Genomic DNA, 24,617 nt, shown 5'->3' on the forward strand with positions numbered 1-24,617 from the left:
GTGTGCCTTGAATTTTGAATGAATCACCAGCAAAGCACCCCCACACCATCACACCTCCTCCTCCATGCTTCACAGTGTGAACCACACATGCAGAAACCATCCGCTCACGTTCTCTGCGGCTCACAAAGACACGGCGGTTGGAACCGAAAATCTAAATTTTGGACTCATCAGACCAAAGTACAGATTTCCACTGGTCTACTGTGCATACGCAGAACACCGGGAAAATGGCCGCGGCGCCCATTTTCCGGCGTTCTGTGCATGCACAGTGAACTCTGGGCACTAGAGCGTGCCTAGAGTCTACTGCGCATGCGCAGAACACTGGAAAAATGGCTGCGGAGGCCATTTTCCAGTGTTCTGAGCAGCGCTAACACCTGCCGCGGGACCACGGACAGGTAAGTTCAAAATAATATGGGTGCAGGGTGTGCGGTGCGGGGCCCCCCTGGACCCGGGGGCCCGCGTGCCCCACACACACTGCACCCATTATAGATACGCCACTGACCTAGTGTCTGAAGCTGCTGTGAAAAGGAAAGTCGAGATGGTTGCGATGTTTCCGATGTTCTGATGGTGGTGATCCCCCCCTCACGAGCACCACAGGCTTACGCTGAAGCCCGGGGCTCTTCCCCATACCCCTGGCTTGGTGGGTATGGAGGTAATGGGGGGGCCAAATAATGTAAAACTATTGTGTTTTACAGTGGAACTACAAGTGCCAGCATGCCTGCCATTTTGCACTTGTGAAACAACAAGTGCCAGCAGCCATGCGGCACCTGTAACTTCACTGTAAAATAAATAGTTAAAAAAAGGCAAAACACACACCGTGACAGTATAACTTTATTACACACACCTACCCATTCACACATACTTACCTATAACAGCCGGTCTGTCCTCTTCTCCAGTAGAATCCTTAATGAGCCCCGGTGATATGGTCTCCTGGCTGTGGCATTACACCCCGGTCGGTTGGGTCTGGTGCTGGTCTTCAATATAGGGGGTACCCCATGTCTTTTTTGCCCCCTATATTTAAAACCAGCACTAGTCCCTGCAGCCTGGTGTTGGTTTCTAAAATACGGTGGAACCCTACACATTTTGTTCCCCGTATTTTTAGAAACCACCACTGGCTGGCAAGCCTGGGCATTTTTTTTGTATATTTTTACTACTTTTTTTTAAAGGTTAAAAAAAAGGGGAATTTTCGGAAAATATTCTAGGGACCCCCCTAAAGATGTCTAGACTTGGGGGATCACTATGGGTACCCCCATTTTTAACTACTGAAGGAAGTCGGGGTTTCTAATAGCCGCGACAGGTGCATGAATGCAGCTTTGAATAAGGTGATGCAGAAGAGCATTTAGAAGTTTTTTAGGGAAAAACAACTAGGGCCATCAAATTTGGGGTACTTGAAAATGGGGTTCAGCATATTTTAAAATTGCTAAAGTGACTTAAAAAAATCGTGAAACACCGACCTGCCACAAACACCTGCAGTCAAAAAAACACTTGGGGCATACTTGGGGACCCCCCCAGAGTCAAGTTCGCTATTTTTTAAGTTTGTACCCCTACTTTTTTTTTCCGCCCCCTTTTTCAAAGTAAATTTTTGGGGTGTCCTTATTTTATATATTTTTTTTTTTACACAGATTACCTTTGGGGGACTGTCTGAAGGCTGCACGGGGGTTCCCGAAACGTTGCACCCCAAAACCCCAATTCTGCACTTTTTAACGCCTACCATTCATAGGCGATACTTTACCACCTATTACATTGCATTGACTTAACGCCTAGGCGGAAAGTCTTTCAAATTGAATACGGAGGAAAACTAAAACAGGCGATAATGACGTCATCGGCGGTAAATTACCGCGAATACGGACTTAACGCCTCAAATTGAATAGGGCCCTTGGTTTATTATATTTTAGGGCCTGATTCAGCAAGGAACGCATGTGCGAATGAAACTGCTTATATTGTACGCACATAGGCCCTCATTCAGAGCCGCACGTTAACAACAGTACGCTCGTTGCGTTCCGATGTTGACTAACCGCGCATGCATCGGTGTTACACTGCGCATGTGCGTACGGCAGATTGCAAGCTTTTTTTCTCTCGTTCCTAAAATAGCGTACAGGAAGTGACATGTCAAATGTGATTGACAGAACAGGGCGTTTTTGGGTGTTCACGTGGGGTGGAGATGGAAAAACGCAGGCGTGGCGAGGCGTTTTTGGGGCGTACATACATTAGCAGATGCGAACGTCAAATGTGTTCGGACCGTCTCATACGTCACTGGAACATCCTCTTTCCCTTCAAAATGCTCGCACAGCTTAGGGTCTGGATTACTCGACCACATTGGCGATGGCCTTCTCCTCCGTCCCGGGACTCCACGATGTTGCAGCGATTAATCGCAGGTGGTCACAAAAGCAATTAGTGTTGTATTGAAAACCGGCTTGGTATGTGTTTGGAAAGCAGATTATTGGGATAGTACAAAAGCGTACGCAGGTGGAAATCATACCTGCTAATGTCAGGATTACACAATCAATTTGCGTACATTTTTTGGGTTTTATTTTGGCCTCAATTTGTTGTTTATGGCCTATTGTGACAATAATGTCATCATGTTTTAATTAGCTCCCCTTTTTTTTTTTACTGTGGAATTTGCATCGTTAGGTGAATTTTTAAACGTTCCTTCAAGAGGCCTTTTTTTAATAAAAATTAAATTGTTTTTTTTGTCAGTTTTTGCCTTTAGGGCCAGGATTAAATGTAACCCATTTGTACAATAATGTCACAATACAATGTCAGATTTTTAACATAAATTTATTGTTTAAACACAAACCAATTGGCATAATATTTTGTTGCCTTTTTTTCTGGCAAAGATACTTTTGCACAAAAATAAATAATCAATAACTGCTAACATAAACGTACAAAAATAAATTAAAAACATTTCACAAGAAAGGAGAGGGAAGTTTTGACCAGAAAGGAATATGAGCCAAGCACAGAAGGAGTGTGGGAAAAGTCGCCATTGCTGTCACCGTTTTTTCGCCCGTTTGGATGGGGGAGGGTGGGCGCCAGACCGGGTCCGGGATGCCATCGGGCTGGCCTGTCCAGAGGCAGATGTTGTGGCCTCTGGACTAGGCACAGGGCTAGGCACATTTGGAGGATTGGCTGATGTTGTGCCAGAGGTGGAGGATCCTGATGTTCCGGCAGGAAGGGAGGTCGGCTCCACCATGTGCTGGCGAACGAGCTGCTCCAGGGCATCGGCGATGCGGATGTAGGCCCTGGTATTTTCCGCCAGGGCCTGACCAATGGTCACGTTGGCCGCAGCATTTTGCTCCAGGGCCTCAGCCACCCGTATCAGACTGGCGTCCATCCTCTGCAGAATCTCTGTATGGAAATCCGATTTTAAATTGAGTTCTGTGAGGAGGCCCACTGCCTGCGAGGGGGCACGCCCTGGACTGGCTTCTGCAGGGTCCTCAGCCGGATGTACTGGTTCCTCCCCTGCAGAGCCAGCAGAAATTCTGCGGCCAAGGTTCCCCTCTGGAGCAGACTCATCCGCCTGTGTCTCTGTTGGAAAAATGAGAAAAGAGTCACATTAGAATCTACATATTGGCACAATAGCATTTCAGAGTTGGTGACATCACAAGACTTACCTGGGCCAACATGAGGAGCCGCAAAGTCTGGCATGTCCGTATCCATGTTGGACACACCAAACACCTCCACAGGCTGCACACACCCCTGTGCCAGCTCTTCTAAGTCTGTCAACTCCAATGAAACGGGTGGGACACCCACCTGTCCCCCTTGCATGCCTAGCCCTGTCGGCAAGTTTTTGCTTGAGACGATATTTGAAGTCGCCCCATCTGTGGAATGAAATTGGAACCATTATCCTTTTGTTTAAAATGGGGCTTGTTTATAGGGTGGGAAAGTGTTTACTTACCGCCTTTTTACATCCCGGGCTAGACGGACATAATCACCCACCCTATTGACAGCAACGGCGACCTCCTCCCACATTCTCCCCTTCTGGCTTTGGCTCATATTCCTGTCTGCCTGGGGCAGGATGTCAACACACTTCTGGATCAAAACCTCCATCTCATTTCTTGTGAATTGTGGCTGCCTTTTTTTTTTGGCAGCTTTGGCGGGTTGACTGGGGCCAGGAGTCTCTTCCATGTCATCGTCCTCACCTATTTGGGTAAATATGCTGATTTAGCCACTTCACAACTTGCACAATATTATGTTTGAAAATAATCATTGAGACAAAATGCATGAAGGCCTTACCGCCGGAATTTTGCCCATTGTTTCCCTGGTTTGAAGCCATGTCTCTGCTTCCAGCATGAAATCATCCAGAAATTCTATGTGATTTCGTGACGTATTTATACATGCGTCCTTAGTTTGCGGCCACATCATTGATTGTGCGTCCCTATGATTCATCCTTAATTTGTGCGGGAAAATAAACACTATTTATGGCTTGGTGTGTGTGGATTCGAGGTTGCGTTGTTGGATTATTGGCGGTTAAGTTGGTTGGAGTTTGTGGTTTACGGTTGGAGGATTTGGCGGATTTTGGCATTTTTTGGGTTTGCTACAGTTTATTTTTTTATCCGTTCGCATTTTTGTTGTTTTTTTTGGGCCTCGTTTCCTGATTTGGTAAGTTTGGTGAAGTCTAACTTGTGGCCAATTGGTGTCTACTTCTTGTTTTTAATTTAATATTTTCAGCTTAACACTAATTTCATCTCTTTTAGATTTTTTTGGCTTGCGGACCCAAAGACCTTTTTGAGAGAAATCTTTTATATTAGCTCTTGGTAAGTCCATTATTTTTCTTGCATTTGCGAACTAATTAGCGCATTTTTCACTGTTGGTCTAGTGACTTGCATTTGCGAACTAATTTGCGCATTTTGGGATGCTTATTCATCATGTAAACCAGTTTTTGTCTTCCCTTTTCCATTTTTGGCTTACATTTGACCCCTATTTGACGTACGGTGTGCAATGTCGTTTTGATCGATGCCCAAATGTGTGTTTCGCCTATTTTATGTTTTGGCTTGCACCAATTTGACAAACATAAATTCACCCTGTAAATTTTTGATGTATAATTTTTGGCTTGTTTACAGTTTTGACGTATCATGACAATACCCCGGCATGTAAGCAGCTATGGATGGTATCATAAAGCTAAGTTGTTTTATGTTACTTTTGGGGTGGCTCAAAAGCCTTACATTGTAAACTTTGAATTTCAGGTAGATCTGGGTCGAATTGTTCTGGCCCTGCTCCCGGAAGCCGACCAACCTCAATCTCGTCCCAGGCGTAGGCATCGTAGGCATGCAAGGCCCCAGATATTTCGAACACGTGTCACCCTTTTTGGAATGCCCGATGATGAGGTTTTAAGATGCTACCGTCTACCTCCCAAAATCATCATAGACACTCTCTCATTAATAGAAAGTGATCTTGAGCGGCAAATTGACAGTCCAACAGCAATACCACCACTGATGCAATTTATGGCGGTGTTACATTTCTGTGCCTCAGGATCATTTCAAACAACGGTGGGAATAGTGGCGGGCATCTCCCAATCCTCCTTTTCCCGGATCCTGAGGGCAGTGATGGAGGCACTTTTCAAGCACCTCCATCATTTTATTAAAATGCCTTTGGATATGGGTGCCCTTAGTGTGGCCAAGGCCAATTTTTACCAAATAGCTGGCTTCTCACACATCATAGGGGTTGTGGATGGTACTTACATACCACTTCAGCCTCCAGCACGGCTGGAGGCAATATTTAGAAACAGGAAACACTATCACTCCCTGAATGTAATGGTGGTATGTGATGCCTCCCTCCAGATCCTGTCCCTGAATGCTAAATTACCAGGAAGTGCACATGACTCCTTCGTCATCCGGCAATCAGGGATATGGCAGAAATTAACCAACCTACAAGCTGGTGATGCGTGGCTTCTGGGTAAGTGGAGACCTTTAGTACATAACAATGTTAAGCTTGATACACAGTGTTCCTGATGTTGTCTCTTATTTTTCACAGGAGACAGTGGATACCCTTGCATGTCCTGGCTGCTCACTCCTTATTTGGCTCCCACTCCAGGCCCACAAAGTGAGTATAATTCCGCACTTACAGCCACCAGGCAAGTGGTGGAGCGCTGTATCGGCCTTTTAAAAGGCCGATTCAGATGCCTCCAATGCTCTGGTGGCGAGCTCATGTATTTGCCGGATATGGTGTCGAAAATTGTGGTCCTGTGTGGGATATTTCACAACATCGCCATAAGGAGTGGTGTCCAATGCAGCCAGAGGATGCCTTACCTGAGGATGGCCCCCCCGAGGTTGGTCGGAGGTCAGTATGTGGGGGGGCCATATGCGATGATGTGGTGGCCAGATTTTTTAGGTAAGTTTTACCAAAACTACAGTGTTTATACCTAATGTGTTTGTGTTTGTTTGCGAACATCTAATTTATTTTTATTTTTTTCACCATCTTCTGTTCACATAATCTTTGGCACTCCAACGCTCACTACTTCCTGCTACCCTTACCAAACCTGGATCTGGTGATTTTGGGCATATATTCTGGAACCCATATCGCAACGCCATGTTTGTGGAATCATGTTGGCATGGTCCTTCGTCAACCAGTTCTTGATTGTTTTTTTTATTTAAATATTTTATTTGTATGTGTTGTATTTGAGATTATCACTGTGTTTTTTTTTTGGGAGTGACCACTTTGATTTCTCATTTATGTTGTGAATAAATGTTTGGAGAGTGAAATGGTCTTCCTTTTTTTGGACGTTAACAGCAAGTGTAACCAGGTTAACACACCTTACATTTGACTAAGGGGTAATCCAGTACTGACACCAGTTGATGTAAACTGAAATATGTTTTCAGGTTCCCAACCCACACCAAATGGAAGCCTGGCCAAACCTTTGGATTTGGAAGATTGGCCTAAGCAGCTTGCACACCAACTAGGAACCTGTAAAATGTAGAAATATCTAATTGACACTACACCCAAAAAGGGAAATGACATTGTTACTGTTATGTGTTTCTTGTGGCTGTTTTACATACAAATACAAAACACAATCTAACTTTTAAAAAAGGGAAATCCTTGCAGGAACAGTCTACTTATGTCAGGGAAAACTATTTTTGTTTTGGAAAAAAAGAATGAGCCAGAACGTATATTAGAACTAAAAAATTTATTTAGAAAACGAAAATAAACAAAAAAAACTACTGGCGAAGGATGCCAGACAGCCGGTCAAGGCCCACAAGAACGCCAATGACATGTTGGCGCATCTGTGCAACACATTCGTCCACCTCTTGCCGACGCCTCTGTTCCTCTGTGGGTGAGAAAAGTGTGTGGATTAATAAAACAATAGGGAATCCACATTAAAAAAACAAAAACACAACGAAATCACTCCTAAACCTAAAAATAAGAAACCAAACAAATAGGGGGTGCTGCCAAAAATACAAGGCCTATGTACAAATTCCCACAGGTGTGATATGTGTATGTTGAAATCAGCAGGAAGAGGTAAAGGCAAACTGCTAAATCACCAAAAGTAAACCAAAAAAGCACGAATAAAGGCACAACACATGATTACATACAAACAGTTTGTGCTTAAAAAAAATGCGAAAGAAAAACATACCGGGAGCCAAAACGGGAGCTCCGGAAGTCCCTCCATGTTCTTCCTCGGAGGAGCCTTCATTCCCCAAAGAACGGGGAGGGGTAATGACGGACTCCGGGGAGGGGGTAATTGGAAGAGGGGTGGGTGGAGGAGAGGGTGAAGTGGGACGGAGGGGAAGGAGGCCCGACAGTTCCGGGAGAGGGTCTTGGAAGGCTGGGGAGGAGTGGGGTATAGGGGAAATATTTGGGGTGGAGTGTTGGCTGGGGGTTGGGGATAGTGGGCGGGAACGCCATCTGGCCGGACGGTGACGGCGTAGTCTTGGCTGTCTAAAATATGTCAAACAAATTGAGGTTAGTTTCTGGCCAAATCCGGGGCCCAAAAAAAAACAAAAAACCCACCAACAAAAAACATGCAAATAGGAGTAGAATGAAAAAAACAGAAATAGAGGGAAAACATGGCCATGCAGATATGAGGACAAATAATAAATAGGACAGACAGGAAAACATGCACATGCAGATATGAGGACAAATAATAAATAGGACAGACAGGAAAACATGCACACGCAGATATGAGGACAAATAATAAATAGGACAGACAGGAAAACATGCACACGCAGATATGAGGACAAATAATAAATAGGACAGACAGGAAAACATGCACACGCAGATATGAGGACAAATAATAAATAGGACAGACAGGAAAACATGCACACGCAGATATGAGGACAAATAATAAATAGGACAGACAGGAAAACATGCACACGCAGATATGAGGACAAATAATAAATAGGACAGACAGGAAAACATGCACACGCAGATATGAGGACAAATAATAAATAGGACAGACAGGAAAACATGCACACGCAGTTTGCCCCACAAACACAAACATGAAAACCACAATACATAACACTTACTTTCCTGTATCTGCATGCGAAAGCATGCCAGCAAGCGGGGCGTTCGCCGTTGCAGGTCTGACCACCTGCGCTCCAGCTGCCCGATGTTGCGGCGTGAACCGAAGGACCGCAGGCGGGACCGTGCCTCCGCATACGCAGAGCGCTTCTGCCGGTTGGTGATGGGTGGAGGCTGGCTGGTGATACGGCGATCCATCACCTCCGTAAGCACCAGCAGCTCGCGCCTGGTGAATGCGGAGGCTCTCATGATGGCAATGGTGTTTTTCATACAAATCATTTTTGATAAAGTGTGCAAAAAATTTCTGATTGGCTAATGTATTTTGGAAATTAACAGGAGCAATTTTATTGGTTAGTGTATGAGTCATGTGTTCAACAGGGCCAGAAATCTCTGGAGAGTTATGATAGGCTTGATGCAGTGACATGCGTAAGCAAATTTAAATAAAGAAATGAACCACGGGAAATATGCGGGGATCCACAGCAATAGAACAATTGTTTAATTGTGGTTCACATATTTTTGGAACAATAAAAGCGAATGTTCCATCCGTACGTATTCTGCGGGTAAACACAAACACGGACAAGAATAAAGTTTCTTGCATTGTGTTGAAAAAAAACAAACAATTAAGCTAATTGATACATTGATTGGCATGATACGATTGATGGAGGTAGGCAGAATAAAGGAGCAGGTAATCGACATCTGACAAGGCCACTTCCGGTTTATACTTGTGCGTGCGTTCCCTTCAAGCCATTTCGGGGATGTACGCTCGCTATTTCGCATGCTCGTTAGTTAGAGGAGGGGTCGCCTGAGTTTAGGGAGGAATTTTAGATGCGAACGAAAATACGAGCGAGCCATTGAATTTAAATAATTTTGTACGTACGCCTAACGTACGTGCGCCCGCTTGCGAGTGGGTCTGAATGAGGGCCATAGTTCCACTGCGATAGTAAGCTAATCCATTCCGATCGCTATGCCACCGCAGCACTACATAAGGACGCCCACTTTACCTTACGCAAATTCGTAATGTTTAGCAAGACTGTGAAACCATCGGTACAATCGAGTACCATCACAGCCTCACGCACAATTACACAAGGTCTGACTTTACTCAGAAATTGCTAACTTCAGCGCACGCTATGAGTCCTCAGGCTGCGTTTGTCATCACAGTGGATAATTTATGCACATTCATGCAACGGCATTCAAATGCACTGGCACGCCTGCATTTCTCTGACCACCCCCTCATCACCACCCCAAAACAGTACTTCCTGTCAATCACTCTGCGATGGGTCTGCATTGTCACTGCGATCGCAGTCCCGATTGCAGTGGCCGGTTTGCGCATACGCACTGGGATGCACAGAGCCGTATCTAGACGTTTTGGTGCCCTGTGCCAGAAAGAGCATTGGCGCCCCCCTCATTTTTCAAAGGGACATAATGCACCCAAAAAAGGGCCATGGCTTCATGGGGAAGGGCCAGGGAAGAGATAGGAGAGGCCAAGAGATGATGGGGTGGAAATAAGAGGAAGCTACAATTGAGAATGATAATAAACAGAAATCTGATAGGCTCACACAGCGCCCCCTGACCTGTGGTGCCCTGTGCAATGGCACCGGCCGCACTACCCTAGCTATGGCCCTGGGGATGCATACACATGTGCAGAACACAACAATCGACTGATTGCATGCGTATAAGCAGTTGCATTCCTTGCTGAATCAGGCCCTTAGTTTACATTTTTATAATAGCTTCTTCCTCCACAATTACATTTGTCATTGTTCTGCATTTATTCTCCTTATTATTAATTTTAAGTTTAACATCCATGTTTTACTGTCTATCTCCAACTGAACCAACCTATACCTCTTCTATATCTCTTCTATCTACTACTCAAGCCCTTACTTGCCCACTTCCCCTTCTATCATTATTGCCTTTATTATCATTTTACTCCACTGAACAAACCAAACACAGACCATATTATTTACCTATTTATATTTCCCAGTTACCACACAGCATAGCCCCTATTTTGCCATCACCTCTCTACACACTATTCACAGTACATTTACCCATTTATATTTCCCAGTTACCACACAGCATAGACCCTATTTTGCCATCACCTCTCTACACACTATTCACAGTACATTTACCCATTTTTATTTCCCAGTTCCCACACAGCATAGACCCTATTCTCCCACCACCTCTCTACACACTACTCACAGTACATTTACCCATTTATATTTCCCAGTTCCCACACAGCATAGACCCTATTCTCCCACCACCTCTCTACACACTACTCACAGTACATTTACCCATTTATATTTCCCAGTTACCACACAGCATAGACCCTATTCTCCCACCACCTCTCTACACACTACTCACAGTACATTTACCCATTTATATTTCCCAGTTTCCACACAGCATAGCCTCTATTTTGCCATAACCTCTCTACACACTACTCACAGTACATTTACCCATTTATATTTCCCAGTTACCACACAGCATAGACCCTATTTTGCCATCACCTCTCTACACACTATTCACAGTACATTTACCTATTTATATTTCCCAGTTCCCACACAGCATAGACCCTATTCTCCCACCACCTCTCTACACACTACTCACAGTACATTTACCCATTTATATTTCCCAGTTCCCACACAGCATAGACCCTATTCTCCCACCACCTCTCTACACACTACTCACAGTACATTTACCCATTTATATTTCCCAGTTACCACACAGCATAGACCCTATTCTCCCACCACCTCTCTACACACTACTCACAGTACATTTACCCATTTATATTTCCCAGTTACCACACAGCATAGACCCTATTCTCCCACCACCTCTCTACACACTACTCACAGTACATTTACCCATTTATATTTCCCAGTTACCACACAGCATAGCCCCTATTCTCCCACCACCTCACTACACACTACTCACAGTACATTTGCCAATTTATATGTCCCAGTTTCCACACAGCATAGCCCCTATTCTCCCACCACCTCTCTACACACTATTCACAGTACATTTACCCATTTGTATTTCTCAGTTTCCAAACAGTATAGCACCTATTCTCCCACCACCACCTCTTTACACACTGGGCCTGATTCAGAGCCAGACGCTCTGACCAGAGCGCTCGCTCTGAATCAGGGCCCTCCTCCATGAAAATGGAGCGTCCTCCTGGACGCTCGTATAGCTGTGGGTCACCACCCACAGCATATACGAGCGTCCAAAAAGATGGTCGCGATGGTCAAGACCATCGCGACCATTGGACTTGCGATGGAGACCCTGCGGTAGGGTCTCCCTGCCACAAGCCCTGGAGTGATTTTGTCTCTATCAGAGCCAAAATCACTCCCACTGACATCACTAGTGATGTCAGTGGGGCCGGCTTCAGACGGTTGGCGTTCCCATGGGAACGCATCCGTCTGGCAGGCACGCCCACCAAAGGGGGCGTGCTATCAATCAACATCGACAGCACGCCCCCTTTGGTGCGAGACCCGGAGCGATGGGAAGCCCGTCGCTCCCCGGGTCTCGCGCATGCGCACGACGGAGCTCCCTCCGTCATGCGCATGCGCAGTGGGGAACATCGACCCACTTGCGAGCGTACTGCCGCTCGCGAGTGGGTCTGAATGACCCCCACTATTCACAGTACATTTACCCATTTATATTTCTCAGTTTCCACACAGCATAGCCCCTATTCTCCCACCACCTCTCTACACACTATTCACAGTACATTTACCCATTTATATTTCCCAGTTACCACACAGCATAGCCCCTATTCTCCCATCACCTCTCTACACACTATTCACAGTACATTTACCCATTGCAGCCACCAGTCTAATAACTACATCCTGCAGCAACAACTCCTGTCTGTATGGGTAATGTATTTTGCTGCATACATACTGCAGTGCTGAACATACCTGAAACACACATTGTGTGGCAGACGTAGTTACCTTCACTGCAGGTAAAATGTGATTTTATAGTACGTAAAAATAATTTCCCTTACATACTACTATAATCACTAGATAAGACTGTGGGCCTGATTCAAACCCGGACGCTATTTGTGTCCGCTCGCTGGCTAAAAGGGGCCGGCTATTTAAATCATGTGCTCGCACATATGTTGTGTAAAGCCGCCCACTAAGTAATAGCGTGCAGCCGCACAATGCGCTCGCACCTGTATAAAGACGCCCCTTTGCCACTCGCACCACACGTCATCTCCGGCAGTTGTAGGATTAATCGGGAACATAGAGAGCCATCGGAGCTGCTCGCAGCGCTTGTGGTAGCCTTTTCCCACCACAACATTTCAAGCAGCTCAGGCTAAAATACAACCCAGTCACGTGTGTAATGACGCTACTTTGCCAATTATGCACACCCATTAAACACTGTTTTGATGGTCGGGCACGCCTGCGTTCACACATCCACACCCCCGTTTACAAGCACCTTCCCCTGTCACCACCCACAAACGGCACTATCTGTCACTCAAAATAGTGGCCCGACTGCGGGCTACGGACGAGCACTTTCCCATCACACTAGCTGGTTCGCGCACACGCATTACGACTCATACGCATGCGCAGATTGCAAAAAATCACTCAATGCGAGCGTAGCAGAGTATCTGGGTCTGAATCAGGCCCTGTGTGCATAAAAAACACTTTGGGACTAGACCCAGGGGCATATTAATGGCTGAGAGGGCACATGTGCAGCCGGCCCCCTCCTGTGAGCAGCGGGCACCCCCAAGCCCAGAATCTTACCTTGTGCTTGCAAGCAGGTCTCTCTTCCCCCACAGTGCTATCTTTTCCTAAAATATTTGGGAAGATGGCACACACACACAAGAGAGCAAAGCTATGGCACAGATGGCCTGATTCAGAGCCGCTCGTAAACTGCCGCTCTTTCATTCCGAGCGATGTTCGCACAACTGCGCATGCTTGTGGGTCATAATGCACATGCACCAACCAGTCATTGTGGTCGGAAATCGAGCGCTTGCAAAATAGCGAGTGCCTGCTAATTTGAGTGACAGGATGAGGCGTTTGTGGGTGGTAACAGGGGAAGATGCTTGAAAACGGGGAGTGGTGATCCGAACGCAGGCGTGCCAAAAGGTCAAAACGGGCGTTTTAAGGGTGTGCATAATTAACAAAGCAGCGTCATCGACCACGTCACTTGGTTGTTTCTTAGCCTGAACTGTTCGCATGATTGCGGTAGGAAAATCCAACCACAAGCACTGCGAGCAGTTCAGATGCCTTTCGATGTACTCGATTAATCAAATAAATAGCGGAGATGACATAGGATGCAAGCGGCCAGGGGGTGTCTTTACAAAATTGCGAGCGCATGTTTCGTTCGCTTGCTCATACATAGAGGCGTCAACAGACCGCAAAGAGCGAGCGCTCAATTTAAATAGCCAGCCCCTTTTTCTGAACGAGCCAGTGCAAATAGCGTCCGCTCTGAATCAGGCCCAGTGTCAGAGTCTTTGCTTTCAGTGCGTGGCACCATCTTCCCCAAAATGTCACTGGGAAGATGGTGCCGCAGAGAAGGAGGGACACACTTGCCAGCACAAGGTAAGTATACTGGGTGCTTTAGGCTTGTGGCTGTTTTTCTTTGTTATACAGTATATCAAGCATTCAGAAACTCCCTTGTGCAAATCCTGTGTTTGCTTTGCCAGCTGAATAAGTTTTGCGTTTACATAAAGCATTTTGGAAAGGGTTAGCAATGTACAGCAATCACACAGTTTCTATTAATTTTTTTCTTAGCATGTAAAAGTAATAATTTTTATTTCACCTGATTTTGTGCAGTGATCCACAAGGGTAATGGTCCATTGTCCCACCATTCTGACATGTTTTGTGTTTTCTTATAAGAAATCTTCTGAAGAGTTTCCGGATTAAACATGAGATTATGGATGACACCATGATCTTCAATCCAGCGACCTATAATTCACAAACAAAACTCATCTGAAGAAGCAGAGGGTAACTTTCAAAAGTAGTAAAAAATCCAGCCAAGCAAGTTGGTTGCTAAACAGATTTGCAGCAATAGAATATAATTAAATAGTATTATATTTTTAAGGCTTGGAAAGTACATTGCAATAGAATTTAATGTAATGGAAATGTGTAATTTGCTTTGAGGGAATTAGCAATTATGAATCTCTTGAATAACAAATTCAACAAAAGAAATTATCTGCAGTCTGATCTGCAGATTTAATGTGGAAGAAACTGTATGCGTATGCCTGAAGTTATTTGGTAGAATCAGGAAACTTAAACGAAAAGCAAAGAGACAGATATGGGGATAAATGTGGTCTGATTTGTTATGATTGTGAAGCAAAGTTTTTCCCGATGTTCTTCTGTATGATAAATCAGCACTATACTTTAAGGAACTGATGGAGACTTGAACACAACTTGGCAGGTGCTCCAACTTTGTGCACACAGGAAAAAAAGCACTTATTCACATACTGTATATGAATCTTTGTTTCTGAATCGCCCCTATCTGTTCAGTGAGTTTCACAACCATTATCATCAGGGCACACTTGCACCAGTCATTAATTGGTGCAAAAGACATGCCTGAAACATGCACTTATACTCTTGTACCCAAGCCTGTTGTTCCATCACACTGTACCTTGCCTATGTGAGACTTCCCTGTTACAGTCAAGCTATGCCTTCTTAGTCACAAGTGGAAATGCGACTGTGTACACTGATTTCCGGACCATGCGTAAAGTGCGCTCCACAAACAGGCATATGTTAAATTCTTCATTGATCTCTTAAGGTGCGTACACACAGTACGATTAAAATGGACGAAATGAACGATAACAATATCGATCATATTGTTATCATTCATATCATGCATTTTTTGCCCACCAACGACCTGCGATGCACGGGCACTTATGGTCGATATCGTTATCGACCATCGCCCGTGCATGCAGGTCAACCTGGTCGATATCGACCAGGATACTACATGGATCCGCGATCGTTGATTGTGGGTCGTTATCAGGGCTGTCTTATCAGCAGTGTGGACCCTGGGCAAAGCAATACACTGGGACCCTACCCACCCATTCACGAGGAAAAAATTTAAATGGCCAATAAAATTAACCCCTCCTGCATGCCCATCAGACCTCCCACACATGTTCATCTGATATCATCTCATCATGTCCCTTACATGCCCATCAGGCTTACCAACAGGCTTATTCCATATCATAGTATGATATGGTATTATTGCAGCAATATGCCCAGTCATAGTGAGATTTTGTCGGGTTATAATTATAGCCTAGGATTGTGCAGTCATTTGATTTATGCTGCGCAGCTCAGCCGCAGCCCAACCCTTACCTTTGCAGTGTGGGTGGGTGAGCTTGTGGCCGGGTCGGGAGTCTCTGGGACAGAGGCAGTGGCTCAGGCTGGCAGAAGAGTCTCCAGATGAGGCTGAGACCGGCGGGACGGGTCCTCCAGGTCCGGGACTCAGTCTATGCGGTAGCGGCTGAGCGGCACACACAGCACCAGCCAGCAGTAGCTCTCAAGGCAAGGCAACGCCAAAACTGCCCGGTCTGGGCAGAGCTGCTGCTGCTCACGCATCAACTGGTGAGCAATCGTCTCTCACACTCAGAGAAACACTGTCTGACTGGTCTGAAGCCGGCGGGTGGAGTGAAACTGGGACTGAGGTGAGTACTCGTCACCAGTGGGGCGGGGGCGGGGCGGGGGGGGCGGGTTGGGGCTGATGCAGGAAGCTATTGAAGTGGTAGTTTGGCCACCATCTGTTATCTGTTGGTTGCATTTTTGAACATGCAACCAATCAGCTCCTACTGTTGTGTTACAGGCTGTGTTTGAAAAATGACAGGAGCTGATTGTTTGGTACTTTTTCTCTCTCCACTTAGTACATCTCTCCAAGAGTGAGAAAACCTGAAAAACAGACACTGTTAGGGATCCCTGTGTACTGGAATTTGGCAAAACTGACTTTTGGGATAGGTCTCAGTTATGTCTGGAGGTAAGAGGACATTGTAACTGCATTTGCATGTGTGAATTTAGTACAGTTTATTATTTTATTAAATTAAGAAATGCACCTAGGATTTTGTTCATTTATCAAAGCCCACCTGCTGGCTAAGACTATCGCCAGCTAATGCCTTCAAGAGGAGACTCTGCGATGCTTCACAATAGTGAAGCATATAAATAACAAAAATGCTTTATTATCAGTATTTTGTCCATTTTTGTTCTTTTAGATTTTTTTAAACATTTTCTACGTTTTAATTTGTTTATTTATTTTTTATAGAATATGGAACGCCAGCCACTGTTTTCTTACAGATAAAAAATAAAGAAATAAAGATAAAAGAATTAAGTAAATGTTATAAAAAGTGATACAGCATGGAAAGAGAATGCACCTCAGAATTTATAATAAGGCAATTAAATGGCATACTCCCTGTGAATGAAATAAGCCTTCATAGGTACATAAGATGACAGAAAGAAAATACATGTGAGTTATTCTATAACAAAAATTAAAGTTGATGTGAAATGCAAAGAAAAAGCACAAAATCTATTCATATATAATACAAAATTATGGAACATGGGCCCTCATTCAGAGCCGTACGCTCTGAGCAGAGCGCACGCTCTGAATGAGGGCCGCCCTCCTAAAAAATGGAGCGTCCTCCTGGACGCTCGTATAGCTGTGGGTCACCACCCACAGCCTATACGAGCGTGCAGTTTGATGGCCGCAATGGTCTTGACCATCGCGACCATCGAAACTGCGAGCCGGAGCCTGCGGTTGAGGTTTTCAACCGCAAGCTCCAGAGTGATTTTGGCTCTATCAGAGCCAAAATCACTCCCACTGACATCACTAGTGATGTCAGTGGGCCGGCTTCTGACGGGAGGCGTTCCCGTGGGAACGCCCCCGTCAGGGAGGCACGCCCCCGGCACACCCACCAAAGGGGGCGTGCTGTCAGTCAACATCGACAGCACGCCCCCTTTGAAGAGACACTACGAGCGAAGGAAAATCCTTCGCTCGTCGCGTCTGGCGCATGCGCACGACGGAGCTCCCTCCGTCGTGCGCATGCTCAGTGCAGAACATCGACCCACTTGCGAGCGGACAGCCGCTCGCGAGTGGGTCTGAATCAGGCCCATCATTCCATGGTCGTGACTAAGGAGAATTCAAAAAGACTGAAAATCAAATAAAACATTGTAGATGTCAGTGTCTATAGTAAAATAATGCCACTACAATTACAAAATTAAATCAATTGTCAACTGATACTCAACCTATATTTAAAAAAGAGGATAGGGAAACTCAAGTAAATTAAAGCCAGCATAGTATTAGATGAAAAAGCTACTCCAAAATTTTACAAAACTTTACCTGTACCAAATTATATTTTACCAAGGGTGGAGGCTGAGCTAAGAAAACGAAAAGATTCAGGAATTTTGTCACCTGTAGAATGGACTGAATAGACCACTTCCATAGTTTCAAAATGTATTAAATGTAAATTGAGAAACACTCACAAATGTGGATATTTTAAAATTAATCCAGCGCTGGATCCGTAGCAGCAGCCCTGAAGGGGGAACCTCCTCTATTGCTTCAGTGTGAAGGTCCGTCTTTCAACTGCCAGAAGTATGTGATGACAACAGTCTATCTGATTCTGCCATACGGGCCCCGCACAGGTATCCGGTGGGGGTGGGGCGGGGGGAGCGAGGGAGGATCACCTGCTGGGCTTGAAACATATTGAGAGAACAGGGCCTCCAGACAGGCAGCATGGTGTTGGCGGAGCGGCACTCACTGCTCCCACTAGGCACACGCCACACCCCCAGTATGCGGGCACAGATCTCTCTATGCCAGCGTTTTTCAACCGCTGTGCTGTGGCACACTAGTGTGCCGCGAGCGGTTCCCAGGTGTGCCGCGATGATCCGATCCCGAGTTCCCAAGTGTGCTGCTGCAATCATTATTACCAGACTTGAACAGCGCTGGGATTTACCAGGCACCCAGACACGACGCGACCCACAACCTATGACTCATAGGTCACGCATGTCACGTCGCCTTACCACCTGCCCAGTGCTGCTCCTCGCCTGCCTTCCCACCCACCCAGGTCAAAGCTGCTCCTGCTCCAGCTCCAATGCTCCGTAACATAGAAAGACGGGCACTCTGACACTCCCTCTGCATAAACTGCTGCCGCTGAAGGAGGGAGAGGAGAACAGAGCGCCTTCAAAGTAGGGGCCAGTGCATTTTTATATATTTTATTACTGTGGGGGACAATGTGGGTGTAATTGCTATGGGGGCCAAAGTGTTTGTTTTATTACTGTGGGGGCCAACGTGTTTGTTTTATTACTGTGGGGGCCAAAGTGTTTGTTTTATTACTGTGGGGGCCAACGTGTGTGTAATGTCTGTACTGTGGGGGCCAACGTGAGTGTAATTACTATGGGGGACAATTACAGTAGGGGACAATTCTTTATTACTGCAGGGGCCATTTTTTGCTGTAAGGGCAGCAATGTGTGTGTTTGTGTTTCTGTGGGGGCCAATGAATGTCTGTGCTTTTTTTCTGAGGGGCCAATATGTGGTATTTTTTCCCGTCGGGGCCAATGTGTGTGTTTTTCCCATGGGGGCCAATGTGTGTCTTTTTTTCCCCGGGGAGGACTAATGGTGTGCCCCAGCAATATTAAAATCTTGTTCGGTGTGCAGCGAGTTAAAAAAGGTTGAAAATCACTGCTCTATGCACTTCAGGCTCAGCAGGTAATCCTCTCTGCAGCGAGTTGAGCTCTGTGATAGTAAAGGAGAGGACATTGGTGTAGAGGAGGCAGACAATCTGTGTAAGGGGGGAGCTATGTGAGTGTGAAGCGCCCTGTGTATGTCGATAGGAGATGAGCTGAGTGAGGGGGGAGAGAGCTGTGTTGAGGGATCTGGGTGAGTCAGGAGAGCTGTACTGTATATGTGCATGGGGGTCTCTGTGAGGTGAGGGATCTGAGTGAGGGAGGAGATTTGTATGAGAGGGGCTCTGTGTGGGTGGAGCATTGTGTGTTTGAGGGGAGCTGTGTGAGAAGGGGAGAGCTAAGTGAGGGTGGAGAGAATTGTGGGGGGTCTGAGTGAGTATGGAAAGCTTTGTGTGTGAGAGGGGGATCTGTGTGTGATGTCTGTGTGAGGAAGGGAGAGCTATGTGAGGGCAGGATATGAGTGTAGGGGGAGATATGAGTGAGGAGGGAGTGCTTTGTCAGGGGATATATACTGTATACTGTATGGAGGGAGAGGTGTGTGATGGATATATATACTGTATGAATTTATATATACATTAATATGGGGCCCTGAGGCTGCATGTTTATTAATTATCAGGTTCTAGTCCCGATAATTATAATTTCATATCGCCACTATTTGCGGCAATAAAAAATATTTTTGTCCAAGTTGTATTAAAAAACACCCACAGTGACAGGGGCTCTGAATGGAAGTGAAGGGATCGCTAATGCTGATCACGTATGCGTGAATGAAGAGTGTATAGATCCCTCTCCATGAGCTTTTTGTGATCTATAGCCCATAGACTACAGCGGCTAATGTCATCTGAAAATGGATTTAGCTACCGGGACCAAGCTCAGGAATGCATCGAATTCCATAGCTTGCCAAATTCTGTGGGCTGCTTTTGTAAGTGAAAATGGAAGACCGCAGCAGATATTGGAGATATCTGCTTGTGTACACCATACAAATCCTCCTCAATCATATTTACTGAGGTTAAAAGGGTTATTGGTAATTACCATACAACATTAAAATAAATAAATTAGAAGCAAATAAAATAAAACGGTAGGCTACTATAAGAGACCGATGTGCCTGCAGAGGGAATGATCACGGCTGCACAGTATGGGCTTGTACCATGGAAAACAAGCCGCTGGTTGCCGAGCGATGCGGGCTGACTGGAACCAGATACGCCCCTGACCAGCAACTTCCGACTCTGGACTCAGGTGGAGGACGGCTCAGTCGGGACCGCTCACTACTTAGGGGGGTAAGTTGTATGTTGTTCATCTATTATTGTTGGTGTGGGTTTGAGAAAGGGGGTTGCACCCCAAAACATCGCTAAATACACAGTTTTTTGCTTATAATAAGCCTCCGTGTGCTGTTCTTATCTACGGCTACATACTTTCTGGACCAGAGCACCGGAGCCCATTATCTATTGGGAGTGCCGACTGAACTACGATATACAACATTAAAACAAATAAATTAGAAGTAAATAAAATAAAACAAACATGAAACTATTTATATTATGTCCCCGAACACTGGCGCTCTAGGCACCTGCCACGTTGGTCTAGTATATGGTTAATGCATTCCTGCTCTACGTGTGCAGGTACAATTTTCTAAGATCTTTTAACAGTACTTAATTAAATTATTGGATCACTATCTGCAGTTGGTTGTAAATATTAGAGATGTGCGATTCGGTTCTCCAGAAATCCAAATGCACCCGAATTTCGTGAATCCGGGTAAACCCGAGTCGCGGTTCTTAACTCCTAAGCTGTTCTGATCTTACTGCGGTTCAGAATTCGGATTTTAAATCCGAATTTCAGATTTTGGATTGCATAAATTACAGGATTTTAGCTGGTTTTAAACTTTTTATCTATTTTTTATTTAAAAAATCCAGATCCAAAACCAAAACACTTGAGGGTGTTTTTGCAAAACCAGATCCAAAACCTTGAAGGAGATACAGATCCAAAACCAAAACATGGGGGTCGGTGCACATCCCTAGTAAATATGGCTATGCTACTTCCCATTCTTAGTAGTGTAAGGCAGCATATGAACTGTCCGTATTTCTGATTAAGTCCGCTGTGATACGGACAGGCATATACAGAGTTGGACTGGCCCACAGGGGTACAGGGGAATCCCCTGGTGGGTCCCACTGCCTTTGGGCCCACCCCTTCCTCTAGGGATCAGGTTCAAGACTGTGCACTTGAACTAAACATTATACATATGTTACATTATACAGCACGGGACTATGGTGTATTTTCTACAATGCATTGCTGTTCTGGTACATTATCATGCATGCACTAACATTATTCACTATATATACATTTTTAAGAAGCCCAGTCCATGCACTCTCTAATAGTTAGCCACGCCTCTGTGGAGGCTGGCCATACCCCCTCTAGAGGCTAGTCACACCCCTAAATATGGACCTCTATCACTGCATTCTCCTGGTGGCCCTTCATGCCCCAGTCCGACACTGGGCATATATAACAGTGGATAAGCATTATTGACACCTGAATGCGGTTATTATTTTTGTTGCATTATATATAATTTAAAACATGATATGTAACCTTGTACTGCACAAATATCAGATTATACATATGTGATATTTTGATTAGAGCATTATGGTTATGACTTACCTGTGATACAATTAAAGTACGCTTGAGCAATACTTTCTTTAAATGCTGTATTATTTATTTAAACAACGTGGACTCCTCATGTGAGATAGTCCTACAAATACTATTGCTACGTGTACACCAGGGCATCCAGACTCTCTCGAATAGTGATACACCTACAGCACACCATACTGGATATTCCCAACCTCGTTTGATCTTGAAAGCTATACAGTATTGGGCCTGGTTAGTACTTGGATGGGTGACCACCTGGGAATACCAGGTGCTGTAGGTTGGGACACATAAGAGGTGGATTGGGATAGAGCGTTAACACAGCATTGTGCTCAATTGGTAATACTTAAAAGTCTGTTAACCTCAGGGTTACTATGGGAATCATTACCCTACATAATTGTCACATTGTATGAATACGATACTCAGAATTCTATTACAAATGTTGTAGGAGTTTGATTACCGAGAGTATTTCTAAATATTTTAGCCATATCCATTCAAATCTTCCAGTATAGCAAGGAGATCTGTATAATTTGAACAATTATTATTAAACGTTATATTTTATATATTTTGATTCAAGAGTGCCCCAACTACAATCCCTTCTTGTTTTCTTCTTTGGCAGTGGCAAGATGTTGTCGCCATCATCATCAGCCTCACCCTCATCAGTGTGTACATCATCGTCACACAATATTAATTCGTCCCCACTGGAATCCACCATTACAGTTTCAGGTGCCTCTGTAATTTTTTGATATAATTGGTGGTAAAGGTTTTCCTCGTGAAATTTGTTGTTCATTTTGATGAACATCATATTTTCCACATTTTAGGGAAGTAGCCTCCTACACTGATCGCTGACAAGGTTCCCGGCTGTGCTGAAAACTCTTTCTGAGTACACACTGGAAGGTTGGCAGTTCAAGTAAAGCAAAGCCAGTTTGTGCAAGGGCATCCAAATTGCCTTTTTTTCCTGCCAGTAGTGAAATGGACTGTCTGACATGCCTATTTGGATGTTATAATTAAAATAGTCCTCAACCATTCTTTGAATGGTGATCATATCAGAAGGAGTCATGGTAGAGATTTCATTAATTGTAGGCAATTCTTTTAGACACGACCAGATGTCAAAACTTGGTTGTGTTGACTCATCTGCATCACCAGTGGGTCTTTTTTGGGGAAAGTTTAGTTTTTCCCTGGCAGCCGCACTTGCTGGAGAAACTGAAGGAGGAGCCATCGCTGCATCACGTACCGCTTGGGGTGACAATTTTCTTACCAACAGCTCTTTGTATCTCTTTAGATCTGTGTTCAAGAAGCCATGACGTATGAAAGACATGACGTATGACTTAAACCTAGGATCCAGCACAGTTGCCAAATTTATTAATCCAATTGTAAGATCCTGACAACCCTGGATCCTGAACACAGTAAAAAAGGATTTGCCCCCAGCACACTGTAGCAAAATCAAAAATACTTAAATCCTACATGATAATAGAGATTCAGAGGTATTAGTTACATACATTTGCAAATACATGAATAAGCACCAGACCAATTGTCAAGGCTCCTCAATACTGGCATCCCTAACATTACGTGGTTCATGTCCGAGAAGCAAGGCACCCCAAAAAATTCCAGCAAAGGACCATCCCCTGGGCATCACACGAAAAGGGGAAAAAAGGTGATAGTGAAGTGTAAAGAATAGATGTGTAAGGATAAATCAATAAGTGTTAATGAAATGTGAAAGAATTAAAATGACATAAATAATATACAAACAATTAGAGAAGTGATTCTATTTGAAAGAAGTGGTGATGCCATGAGAAAGGTCCAGCCAGAACAACCCCAGGGGCCCCACTGCCAAATACTCACCCCAAAACCCTGGATCCTGGCAAATGAATAAAGGACTTGATCTACAAGTCCGACATGCTTAGCAGAATCATTTAGTTTCAGCTCCTCCTTCAGTTTATCAAGCTGCTTTTCCAACAGTCTAATTAGGGGAATTACCTGACTCAAGCTGGCAGTTGTGTAGCCTTGGATGGCTTTTTGCTGTTCATTCCATCCACTGAAGCATATAAAGACTGGAGTTCCACCTTGTAACTACGTCTTGCTTCAATCAACATTTCTTGCATGTGCAAGATACGCAGAAAGAGCATCTCCTGCATGGCCCTGTCATTTTAAAAACATTTTTGCACCACCAAGTTGATTGGGTGAGCAAAACATGGGAGGTGTTGGAATTCACCCTGCTGTAATGCTCTCACAATATTGGTGGCATTATCAGAAATCACAATCCCAAGGAGAGTCCAAGCGGAATAAGCCATTTTGCCATGACTTCCCTGAGTTTTTCTAAGAGGTTGTCAGCAGTATGCCTCTTAGTGAAACTGGTGAAACTCAAAGTAGCCCGCCTTTGAATGAGCTGATGTTTCTTAGCTGCTGCTGTTGTTGGTGCCGCTGATGGCAATACACCCACCCAGTGGGCTGTTACAGTCATGTAATCTTGTGTTTGCCCTGTTCTACTTGTAGGCAGTGGGTACAACAGGCTGGGAATTGCTTTTCTAGTGAAGTGGAACCTAGATGGGATTTGGTAGCGATGACACAGCATCTCAATTAACTGTCTAAAACCCACTGCACTAATGGCGGATATTGGACGCACATCTAATACCAGCATAGATGTAATGGCATTAGTGATGCGCTGTGCAACTGGGTGACTGCTGTCATACTTGCTCCACCTTGCAAAGGATTGTTTGAGAGTCAATTGTTTTTTTGAACTACTACTAGTAGTCTTCCTGGTCCCCTCCAGGGATGAAGATCCACTCGCAGCAGCAGCATCAGCAGGTGTAGAGCTCAAGGATTCTTTTGAGGACTACAGGATAGGGGAGGACTTAGTTAGTCTAATCAAATTGAATGCAGGTCTAGTTCCGATCATGATTGAGGATA

At 44.9% G+C, this 24,617-nt stretch overlaps 2 pseudogenes; one reads left to right on the top strand and one right to left on the bottom strand.

Annotated features, from left to right (window-relative positions):
* The window catches only part of LOC148534521 (ectonucleotide pyrophosphatase/phosphodiesterase family member 7-like), a 55,280-nt pseudogene that overhangs the window by 27,396 nt on the left and 3,267 nt on the right, over positions 1–24,617 (bottom strand).
* Positions 21,876–21,993, top strand: LOC148534522 (5S ribosomal RNA; annotated as a pseudogene).

This window comes from Taudactylus pleione, unplaced genomic scaffold (assembly GCF_031769625.1).
Source record: "Taudactylus pleione unplaced genomic scaffold, aTauple2 ptg000066l, whole genome shotgun sequence".
Lineage (NCBI taxonomy): Eukaryota > Metazoa > Chordata > Amphibia > Anura > Myobatrachidae > Taudactylus > Taudactylus pleione.